Source organism: Crassostrea angulata, chromosome 3, assembly GCF_025612915.1.
Source record: "Crassostrea angulata isolate pt1a10 chromosome 3, ASM2561291v2, whole genome shotgun sequence".
In the NCBI taxonomy this organism is placed as follows: Eukaryota; Metazoa; Mollusca; class Bivalvia; order Ostreida; family Ostreidae; genus Magallana; species Magallana angulata.
In genome coordinates, this window is record NC_069113.1 from 46704451 (window position 1) to 46716885 (window position 12435).

Here is a 12435-nt window from a genome sequence, read left to right on the forward strand (position 1 = left end):
GTGGGACCGATAATACCAAGAGTCTGCCTATGATGAAGAAAACACTTTTCTTGGAAAGCAATAAAAGTCGAATTCTCGTACGACGCGATAGTAAACGGTGTTTTTTTCCTATAGTTTCCCTCTATTTTGTAAGGTTAAATCATCATTACATTACCAGCATGACAGCGTACCCAGTAGCCTTCCCAGCTACAGTCGTGGTGCTTCATATTGGTGTTCGTACTCTCTCCCCTCCCGTCAGTTTCCCGGCAAAAACGTGTGTGTATCTCGTTAATGTTTTGACGGTAATGCTCTGCGCCTGAGTCTCTGAGCGATTCACGTTATGTATATATAGTTATATAATAGGGTATGATATCGGGCTTCTTGTGAATGGCACTGGGTGAACCTCTTGCAGATTCAAAGACGTTCTCATGCATGTTCACTAATAAGTTCTAATGAGTTTTGGAGTCGGCTTTACATATGCAGGGAAGGGAACTCATCTATTTCGTGTTGATACGAGGGTAAAGAAACAGCTTGGTTGCAGAAAGTTGAAATTGAAAAAAAGTTAACGTGTTAAAGGTAATGTAAAATTTCAAACTGAATTGAGTTGACGTAATGTCTGCTGAGGTCTTGAGAGAGAAAGATAACGGGTCGAGCTGAGATATGAGCATGTTAACTGTCTTATTTATTCGGTGTATTTATCTATCACTCGAGGAAGGAAAGGCAGGTTGATATGCATGGCTTTATACAACCAAGGTCAAACTCAGACATCGTTGTCAGCGACTCCAAAAAAGAAGGGGGTTGGGAAGGGTGTAATTTTCGAGCTTAAATAAAAGATGAAAAGAAATATGGGATGCAGAGAGGATGTAAACTTAAACTGCTTTGATGCCTCGGAAGATTCGCATACTTCAGAAGAAGTTGGAATTTTTTTTTTGATATACTCTCTTTCTGGCCCTGACCTAAGTAGACGTAAGCACCAAAAAGCACATTGTTATGTCTTCATGCACAACTTCTACACCTAGTGACTCAATTCTCAAGTGTTGTGATGATACTTTTCTTTCCAAAACGACTGTCTAATTAGTTCTTGTTGGAGAGAGTGAGATTCCGGGACATTCCCCCAATTAAAGAAACACTTGGAACGATGCATCATTAAAAGACTCCTCTAGAATCGGCAATTGGGTGTAAAGAGACTGCGATACTTCCTGATTCGGGCCGCTTCTGTCCCACTGCATTGTCTCCCTTGAAAACAATGCACTCTTGCATGAAGGAAGTACTAATGTGCCTTGTTTATTGGTCGATAGAATGCGTTGAATTTGAACTTGCTGAAAACTTCCTAGGTCGACTCATGGCCTAGAGATCTGGAAATGTGAAAGAGTTTGACAAGAGTTTGTGGTTATTGTGCAAAAATCTGCAACATTTCCAAATCTTGACACTTTGGGTGGGTGTTGATAAGATTTATAATCTTCTATAGCCGAACAACTCACTCACTTGGTATATTGTAGTACATAAATATAAGGCAATGTTACCTATATCAATTGCCATAGTTACATGCAACTATTACTACCTTATCAAAACAGTTATGAACGTTAGTTTTTCTTTGGAATTTGCAAACTTAACTACCCATGCTATGAATTGTTAATTGAATATCTTTTTTTCGAAAACTGATATATAGTCATGTTCTAGTACATTATGTGGGTTGTACGAAATGTATCATAACCACTTAATACTAAATTACCGAAATCATCAATAAAGTTAATTGTACACCTTTTATTTGTTGGGTTGACCTGTGAACATTTTAAAAAGTAATGACAATCAATTCATGATTTTTTTTCAGTTACATGTACATGGTACAGAACAGTGTTGGAATTATGGTATATTTCTGTCACAATACTGAATAAAACAAAGCATTGGCCAAATCAATTGATAAAGTTATAAATACACATTACAGTCTGTGAAGTAAAAAATACAGCTCTGTACAATTTTATAAATTACACAAATCAATTACTTATACAGTTACAAGTACAGAAAGAATAACTTAACAATAAATTAGAATGTTACGAAAGATTACCAAAATCACTTTTCAAACTTTAATAATTTTAATCAATTTTAATTATTCGCCTTTTCTCCATAATACACTCAATTAGGTGAATACAATTCAGAGAAAATTAATGGATTATATATATATATATATATATATATATATATATATATATATATATATATATATATATATATATATATATACACATACATACATACATACATACATACATACATACATATACATATACACACACACACACACTCTTTGGAATCATTTTATTCGTGGGGGTCAATGTTCGTGACGTTATGTCACTGGTATCAAGTTTTTGGTATTATGTTGATAAATATTTTTTAAAAAATGCTTTTGTATTTGCTTTCCATGTAAATTCGTGGACAAGGGTTACCCACGAAAGCCATGAACATTGATGATTGCACAGTACATTCATATACTATAGGCATAAGTAATTTACCCTCATAATTTACTCTCATCTGTTACACCAATGAGGAACTATAATTTCTTTATTTTATTAATGGGCAAACAACTAATATAATACAGTTACATGGTTTGAAATACTGCAACTTCATAACTCTACACATAAAGGGAGGATTACCAAAATCAAATCATAAGGTTACATGTAGTGAGAATACAACGAAGAATTACCAAAAGTAATTTTTACGTTACTTGTACCGAATACATTGTGCGTTAATATTTATAAGCTATTCACCACATTATTTACTTTACTTATAATTACAGAAATAAAGTTACATGCACAGTCAGATGCTAAACATTTATCATTAACATCATCAATTGATGTCTTCTTAAATGCTACCGTATTCATTTACATTGAGCAGTCTTCTAACAAACTTAAAAGTGCGTACTTTATAACTCTTAGATATTAAAAGCTCTTTAATTTCTAAGCAAATTAGCAGCATTTAGTCAATTGGAGATAAGATCCATGGATATAATTTTGCAGCATAAAAAATATAATATTTTTTGTTATACCCTTTATGCCTCTTTATACTTCTATAATTATAAAACAGATTATTATAACATGAAAATGAATTTACTAACGGGTAACGTTCGAATCACGATAAAATATTTTGAAAGTTCGACAAAGTAAAATTGTTCCATCGACTGGAAAACTCAACATGAACATGAACATTGAGCAGATTTGCCGGGGTTTTTTTTTGGGAGGGGGGGGGGACTTGAAATCTTTAAATAAACATTTCCGAATTATAAAAGTAAAGAATATAAAGTCCAATTCTCAACTCTGACATTTTAAATTAACTATACGCAAATTATATATATATATATATATATATATATATATATATATATATATATATATATATATATGTGTGTATATATATATATATATATATATATATATATATATATATATATATATATATATATATATAATCGTTTTATCTCTTACTAAGTAAGCTTTCGTGGAATTGAGAGGATGTTTGTAGTGTACAAGACGAGCTCACTAGTGGCTTCTCTTGAAACGAGTTTCTTTGAATCATCTCTGGACCTGTTGACACAATTCCCAGTTATCTTTTTGTGCTCTTGAGCCAAAGCACGTACTTGTGAATAAATCTAGATTTTGAAGGTACTTGTGTTATACTAAGTTAGCGGTCCTCACTTCTGAATACTTGATAATAATTGTCCTGGTAAAGAGCATAAGGTTATCTGAAATACGTCTTCCGCATTCACTAAAGACTGGAAGCTGCGAGTCGCATTGCCGACATTTCCGGTGTTGGGAATTTCGCATCCGGTTCAAAATTAGCGAACATAATTACACATTGTTACCCATTTGTCAATCCAGAACTGTTACCAGTCCATATTGTATTGAGGGTGGATTAAGGAAAAGCTTTTCGACAGTTCGATGACTTCTCAAAAAAGTTCTATATTTGGTAAATGGATTTACTTCTCAAACTTCCACAAGGTACACTAAGTATATCCCGGTCTATTCCACTTTATCCCACTTTCTCCTCCTATCCCTTATCTGTTAAGCCCGAGGTGTCACAGGGCTTTATGCAGCTAGCACGCCCATTCATTTAGCAATCTGTGCGTGCACAAGGTCCCCTTTTTACTTGTTTGTGTCCATTCAAATTTTCTACTAATTTGTATTGTTTTATCAAAACGCGGAAACTGGAGAATAAATAAGGTTTGTTCCATTTTATTTTGTAATTCTATGATCAATATTCAAAATATCTTAAGTTTATGAATCTACACTGGAATGTCTCTGTGACTTTATATGTCAATATTCATTTTCTACTATATGGCAGTGGAATTTGTAAACTGGAATAATTGAATAAATGTGATATTCGCTACAATAAACAGTCTTTTCGATTTTTGTTTTATTTTGAGGCATTTTTATGATGGAGAAGCTAAATGAATAAGTATAAACACACCATATCCTGTGATATCGGGGCAGACTGCTGGCGATTTGTTTCCTTTCGTGACATCCGTATGAGGAATAGAGTGAGGGTGTATTTAGATTTTACACCTACTGAACTGTATTGAGTAGATGTCAATCGATCGTGTTTGTCATCACCGCATGCAGCAAATGGGTATGCACATGCATTAGAAAACTCCAGGTTGCAGCCGGTATGGGTCTTAAAGACGTTTTATTTTTTGGTACACCATGGCAGGAAGAAACAGTCGGATTGCTGACACAGAACATTGGGGTCGATTAAGTCTGCGCAACATCTGCCTTGATAGATTTTTAATGTTTGATTTTCTTTCACTCAGAACTTTATTTTCATAGTTTCCACAAAGCGTTGTGTGTTGATGTCGACTAAGATAAGTTGTAAGTAAGAAAAGCAACAGGATGTTTGAAATTAAACTGTGTATCAAATTCGTACCGTGATATTCTATATGCATGTCTCCATCTTCTATCAATGGTCTGAGGATCGGACCTGTCAGGAAAAGATGATACCTCTTTGTCAATCCCAGCAAAAAAGGTGCTTTCCATTGAAAAGTCCGATAATTCCCGCGCAAAGAATTATATTTGCAAGTCAATCTATTGCTGGTTGACATTTGCTTTGAAGCTTCTGCACTCCCCCGCTTCTTAGCATATTAATGCTGTGCAATATTTCGAGTCGTTAAGTTGCAGGTTTTTAGGTCCACTCCCACATAGGTGTCAGTTGTCAAAATTTCTGCAGAGTTTCCGTTAGTTGTTCGGTAAGATTCGAATATTGAATTTTTTTTTCAAAACTAATATTCAAAAATGATGATTTGATATTTTTAAGGAAATTGATTTTTTCTAACAAGGTAGAAGTGTTTTGCCACAGTAAAAAAAAAGAAAGACTTAATATTGTTGTCATTGCTAATGCACAGCGATGCTTTTTAACTTCTATTTAATATGACAATTATAGGGTACTTTAAGAAAAGAAAACCTTGGAAAGATCATTAATCAAGAAATATGAGAATGTTTGCTAACATTCATTTACGGTGGAAAAAAACTTTTTAAACTGCGTTTGTTTATCGCAGTTAAAATGAAGTTATAAGGAAGTAATAAATAATGGAGTTATGTAATTGAATATAGGTTTCCGCTGTTTGAATGTTTGGTTTAGAAATTATTGGAACGTTGACGCGAATTTGGACAATCCCATAGAATACCCTATCATTTCCCCGTTGAAATTCCTCGGTCGGGGACCATTGGCATTCGCCAATCTTTTTGACTGTGCAGATAACTCTGAAAAGTTTGCATATTTGGATTTTTTCAAGTCTTTATATGGTCTGTCTGCTTGATAAGAAAACTCTACCACAATGTTTCCTCTGTCGGAAATCAAATAAAGAAATTCAACCAAACACCCGCTCGGTGAAGGCATGGTGTGATACCTAATGAACAGGCAATTCGGGGAATGCTCGGCAAGCATAGCCTGAACACACATTCTTGGCAGAGGACAGGCAGAAAAACTTTAAACCCTTGTGTGACACGACATTGAAAGAGTTTTTTTATTGCGACGAATTTTCCTGACTTCAGGTGTGCAAAAACCAGTTTCGTCAACTCTCTATCATACTATCTGTATGAAAGTATCTTTTTAATTAATTAAACACCTTTTAAGGTCAAGGTTAAATGAAAAAAAAAACAGTTATAATCCTGTTCTTTGGTTTGCTATAAGTTGCTCTCACATTTGCGTTCTTTCTCTTTTGTAGGTGGCGGAATACAATCTTTCTCAAATTGAAGCACAGAATGGACAATGCACCAGTGATCCATGTATAAAGTATCAAACACTGCATACATGACAAAAGGTTATTAGATGATAGTGGTGAATATATATCTATCATCCGATAGGACTTAGGTAAATACTAGTCTGTCTTTACAATAATAACTATTATGATAAATTCGAATTTGATTGTATGTATGAAGTTAATAGTATAGTACTTTTTGTATTATTTTTTTTGTGTAATTAATTCTTGAAAAGAATACAGGTTTTAAGATATTATGTTTGTTTACGGTAATTGATATTGTGAGAAATTCAAAATAAGACTTAAAAATAATATTAAAGCCACGTCAAAGAGTTCTCGGAAAAATTGACGAGGTTTATGAATATTGAGATAAATGTACATTTGTCAAGCAGTTGTTGACAGAACGTTGTATCTTAAAAAATAATTTTAGAATACACATAAGATACCCTCACGTATGATAAAATTTTCAAAAAATATGACGACCTTGAATCTGTTGATACAGAAATTAACACCGGTTAAATTAGATATGTCTGATACCATAAATGTGAGCCCCCTTCTCTCATCCATGATCCCTGCCGCCCGCCAGATATTTTATAAATTGCTCGTTCCATGTACAATGCTTTATAGTGGAGATAGAGGCAGATAAATCACGTCTCGCAACAAGATAACGCGAGATCTTAAATTTAACAGATGTCCCTCGTTAGGAACTTGATCTCATTGTTTGCGGATAAAAACATTACATGAAATCCATTCTCGTGTAAAAATTTCTTGCTTTTATTTCTTTTAAAAACTAGGTCAAAACAAGCTGCAGACGACACCCGTTCTCTGTACCATCATACTCCCGCGCCGATAATGAGCAATGCCGAAAATTGTACCGTAAAAGTGAAAGAAAAGACCCGTATCATCTTGAATGCAGACTAGACAAGATAAAAAAGGCAATTGTTCATAAGTAGTGTACAGGGCATATACAGTTTTACTGATATGTCGGTGCTTCAGTGGGAATGAGAAGGGTACTTTGCATTGTATTTCATCCGTCAGCTGATTTTCCATAAATCACATATATAAGGAAGACATGTTTACATTGTATTTCAAAATACTAAATTTTTTCTTATATAATGATTTTGAATTAAAATGACAAATACATGTATGTGTCTCGTAATTAGTAAAGAAAAAATAGTTATATAAATCATCTGTGATTTCACATTTTGAATAGTCAGAAAATTGAACTTTCAAGAATTTCCCCTCGTAAACCAAATCAAGCTATCATTTCAAAAGTACACACAACCTGCTATGATTCTAAATGATATATTCCTTAATGGTATTCAAATAAGGGATATTTAGACGTCACTTTGAATAAAGACATATGGCAAAAACAAAACAAGAGAGGAATATGGTAAAAAAAAAATCTAGAACTTGCATCATCTACGGTAGTAATTAATGATCCGTTAATTAATTGAGGCGGAAAGTGTCGGCTATTGTATATAGATATACATTTATTCATAATTAGTAATAAGGCTATCTCCATTTTTAAACTCAATTAATAAATCAGAAACGAGACATTAATGTGAAAGTGATTAACAAATTTCGTGATCTGGTATTTGATAAATAATAGTTTTGTTTTGTCCCGTTTGAAGTGCGTCTTGGGGTTAAGTAGCCAAGTCCTATCAATTTGCAATGTTGTTCATTTTTAAAGACCATTTGTCCGTATTTTTAAAAAAAAAATAAATCCTTATGTTTTTATCTCATGCTTGTGTCCTTTACAAAAAAATATCAAGATTCTCATAGTTTTTGGTGCATGGAAATTAACAAGTTAATTCGCACCATCTACTTCTTTCATGTTTGTGGTAAAATTTTGATGCTAGCAAAAAATATACAAGAGGATTAAAATATATTTTTACTGAGGTTACGAGGTCAATCTATTAAGCCACTGATTATAATAAATACTTGGGGTTTTTTGTAAAGTAAATTCTTTTGAAAGTCTATAATAATTCAGAGAGTAATGCTTAGCATTTACTTTAATTAACATATTGCAGTTACTTATAATGAGTTTCTATAACAAAAGGGTGTTAAAATATATTTTATTTCGAGAAAGCTCATTTTGAAAAATTTCGAGGCATCCGGTGATAATTTTTATTTTTTCACAATGAAAAATCAATAACTACTCGTTGAAAGTTAATCTTAAAACTTGTACACACAGTAACCTAATCTGCATAAATGGCGGGTTGGGTTTTGTGGTTTTCCGATATTTCACCACAATGGCTGTTAGGATATTGCGGAACACTTCTGCCTGATGGAGTGTCGGCTAGCTCCATTTACGACTAATTGAGATGTTTCCATTTTAAGGCGCTCTTTTACAACTGCGGCCTAGTTCTTTTTTTTTCATCCCATTGACAACGATCCGACTAATTTTAATTATTTTTCCACCGCAGATAGAAATCGGAAAGACCTTAAATCTACACGCCATCCGTTCCGTAACATATTAGCCAGGAATATGGAAGGAAGGTTGTTAACACTGTGCAGCAGAGAGACAAATGGAGGATTGTGGGCACAGACTTTATTACTTTAATCAGTGAGCATAAGGTATCATCCGATGCCGATGGCGAAGAAACGGCGAAGATGACAATAAACTGGCTGCAAAGGAGGGCTGCAATTATAAAACACGAAATATGTGTTATAGTTACGACAGCTTTCGTTGTGTGATCGATTGAGCTTTTGTGTCATTTGTCCAAAAATGAAATAAAGGAAAAAAGAAAACGAACGACAATACAATCTAGCTAAATCGTTTATAGATTTAGATACATAGATATTCTAAATGTGAAATACATATGTGGAAGTAATGCTCAAAATGTGTGATGGGGTTTCAAGTCCTCTCGAGAATATTTTATTTTTTAACAGACCATAAAAATTGTCTATAAAACTTTATTTATATTATGATGATATTTGTAAAAAGCAATAACAATTTAAACTGGTTTGCAATCAGAACCGGTAAAAGAAAACTTTTCTTTGAGAAAGCTGGGAGCGTAAGAGGAGCAAGGTTTCATTACAAACAATTAGACACATGTCAGAATGATAATAATAAACCTATCCTATTTACAGTTCTACATGAGAACATGCATAATTTAACATGCAAGACGAGACTCGGGGATTAATGAAGGCCTAATAAACTCGGGTCTCCGTAATGTGTTCACATGGTCATCCGCACACCCCAGACAGATTATATCTATAACCCAATCGTCACCGCTCGTTTGCCGCGAACTAGTGACAAAGACCTTTTAAAACAGTCTACGTCTAATTAAATCCACATTTTTACTTGCCGGTAACTTACATGACACCGAAGCCATAATCTCCATGTCACTTTGGAGATCAGACGCGGTTGACTTTTAAATCTCTGCCAAAGACTGCAGCTCGTGCAAAAAACGAAATGACTTGAAGAAAAAGTTAAATAAACCGTTCCCAGACGGTCCTGTCTTTGGTAGACCGTTGATATATATCATTAGGCTTTTATTACGGCTATAACTCGATATGTGTAAAATCTGTGCTTTGGGTGATAGACTACACGAAAAACCCGACTTTATGTTGGAATCAGATTTGATTTTTGAATGGACTTTTTGAATATTTGAAATTAATATTTTTCCCAAAGTTAATACAGTTCCACCCTATTTGACCCAGTTGATGGGATGTTGTTTGTTTTGATCCCCTTTCACATAACCTGTTTATCAATGACGGACTGTTGAAAAACGGATATGCTTTAATATTTCATTATCCTCACTTTGATAAAACATGGTTTTCTGAGAGGGTCCTATGTTTGGAGCTATCATGCCCCGGACAATAACTTTCTTTGTATACCCCTGCTCTCGACCCCTGTAGCAGACTACTTATAAAGCACGTATCTATAACCTTCAAACCTGCAATTTCGATAGAAAGATTTAGAGATAAAATTCTGGTTTGCAATCGTAGATTATCTAACATTCACGTCAACCGGTCATTCGGTAATCACTCAAAAAAGAAGGACTGCGCAACATCTGGTGCTCGATAGCCATATTGCAACATAAAGCAGTTTGCTTAATAATTAAAACCAAATTATAAGAAGCATATTTTGACCCAAACAGCCCAACAAGATTGGCACTGATATTCTATACAATTATTAAACAACATGACATGTAGTGGAGTTTTACTCGGCAAAATTGAATTATATAAAAAGTTGAAGAATAAATCATCATTTTTACTATGTAAACTGTAACTTTCTAACTTATTTGACATTCATATTTAACGACATTGAACACATCAATCAATTAATCAGTAAGGTCAAGAATATATTCAATATAGGTCTACCCAAATATACACGAGCTATTTGATAAACATGTATGGGACATGTCGGAATCATAAGAAATTTATCTAAAAACGATGGCATCTAGGCCAATTGGACAATTTCAATATGTGAAACAGAAAACCCTTGCTCTTTTATTTTCCTGCCCTTCTCACTGTCTGTGGTTTACATATGATATTTCACGTGTTTACACGAGTGCGTACCGGCCAAACAATTTTTACAGTTTGCTTCTATAATATTTCATACCAGACTTTTAGAAACCCCATTGAAATCATCTTAAATATTTAAAAAGTCAACACCAACGTCAAAACATATACAATTTGGTGTTGGTAACGTTACTCCAACACATGTCATATATTTTAGAAGACAATATGACCCCATCCCAAAGACTGAAGAATTGACGAAGGTTCATGGTCTGAAACACACCTTGTGGTTTTGGAGACATTCATTATTCAAAACGCGTGTAATATGACAGATGTAAATTTCATAAAGCATGTCTACTACATATAAATAAGCGAAAGGTTATTTTCGTTTTCCAGAAATGTGACCCGAAAGGGAAATACTATATTTCGACATTCAATATTTGGACAAATGACACAATATGATTTTAACGCTGCGACTATCGTAATTCCTCAAAAAAATATTTGTCAGCCTCGACTACATAAATTATAAAGGTAACATGCAATCATAAGTACAGTGTTTGGTGATTGAATATCAGCAATACTTAGAGGTCATATCAAGGTTGAATACATGCATATATAGGTGCTTGTTCCTTTTCATTATTAGATAAATGTCAGTTTTATTTAGTAAATACCCGGAGCCAATTGGCGTCATTCTCGTGTGATAAATTACTGTTTTCTTTCTATCATAAAGAGAATTTTTTCACCGGGTCGGGTTTCTTTCCTTAAAATGTTGCGTATCACATTTTTCTGAATCAAGTCTATTTTGATTTGCTGATGGTTCATGCATTATGGTATGACTGGTAAACAATATTACATAACTATGTCTGACCGCCTTGTCAAAAATAGGCCGACCCAGCACAGCATATTCTGACAGCTTTTGCCAGCATGCTTTGCAGGCAGATTGAAATGTTGTCAAATATTACCAAATGAACAAGAAACAAGATATCAATGGTCGTTTTACAACACTTTTAATATTTCATAAGCCATGGACAGAAGACAGTGTCTTGGACACTTTGTAGCACAACACAGAATAGTACAGTCATAAAAATCAGTCGCTGGAATTAGAACATACATAACGAAACTCCTACGATGGTCGCCGCGCCATAGCGCCATTGAACCGGATATTTGAAGTCCTACCATGCAGACTAGGTAGAGTTCATTTTTTGTAATGTGCGTAATATACAACGGATCATTGTAAGAGTTTCTTTTGAACAGACTGTCAACAATAAAAAAAAAACCGTAACAGCTCGTTTACAGGATTAATGTACATGTGACGTCAGTCATTCACAACTCGGTATAGTATATTTGTGATAAGGTTTTTGTTATATATAATAGTAATAATAATAATAATAATTAAAACAAAACACTTAGTGATAAATGGCTCTCGTACAAAAGCAAAAAAAAAATATTATGGCGAAAGCTTTCCTTTGGCATATTTTGAAAAGTAAATCATTCTATGATACCATTCACTTAAAAATACAGAAGCATTCATATGTAGAAGCAAACAAATTATTTAAAAAAAAATCAATTGCTTAAAATCATTATTATCGTTTTCGTTGGATAAATGATATTTATCATTTTGGTATTCGTGGCATTGGGAGAAATTTGCACTGGTTTCAAAAGACTAGAAAAACAAAAAGAGAACTTCATAAGTTCTCTGTTCAGTAAACTTTGGGTGAACAAAATGAGCTAATCAAAAAGAT

At 33.8% G+C, this 12435-nt stretch overlaps 1 protein-coding gene and 1 long non-coding RNA gene across 4 annotated transcripts in view; one reads left to right on the top strand and one right to left on the bottom strand.

Moving 5' to 3' along the window:
- Positions 1 to 3434: 3434 nt before the first annotated feature.
- LOC128175790 (uncharacterized) lies at positions 3435 to 11531 on the top strand. 2 transcript variants are annotated; one of them, XR_008242722.1, is made up of 4 exons: positions 3435 to 6017; positions 6191 to 6336; positions 7018 to 7233; positions 8653 to 11531. It is a non-coding gene; the product is annotated as an uncharacterized LOC128175790 (long non-coding RNA). The 2 variants fall into 2 exon arrangements; XR_008242721.1 differs by having other exon boundaries at positions 3435 to 6336.
- A 150-nt stretch (positions 11532 to 11681) lies between these two features.
- The window catches only part of LOC128175789 (nuclear receptor subfamily 2 group F member 1-A-like), a 15195-nt gene continuing 14441 nt past the window's right edge, over positions 11682 to 12435 (bottom strand). For both annotated transcript variants that reach the window (XM_052841628.1, XM_052841630.1), the window contains exon 4: positions 11682 to 12435. This exon is cut by the window's right edge. The gene's annotated coding sequence lies outside the window, so the exon portion shown is untranslated.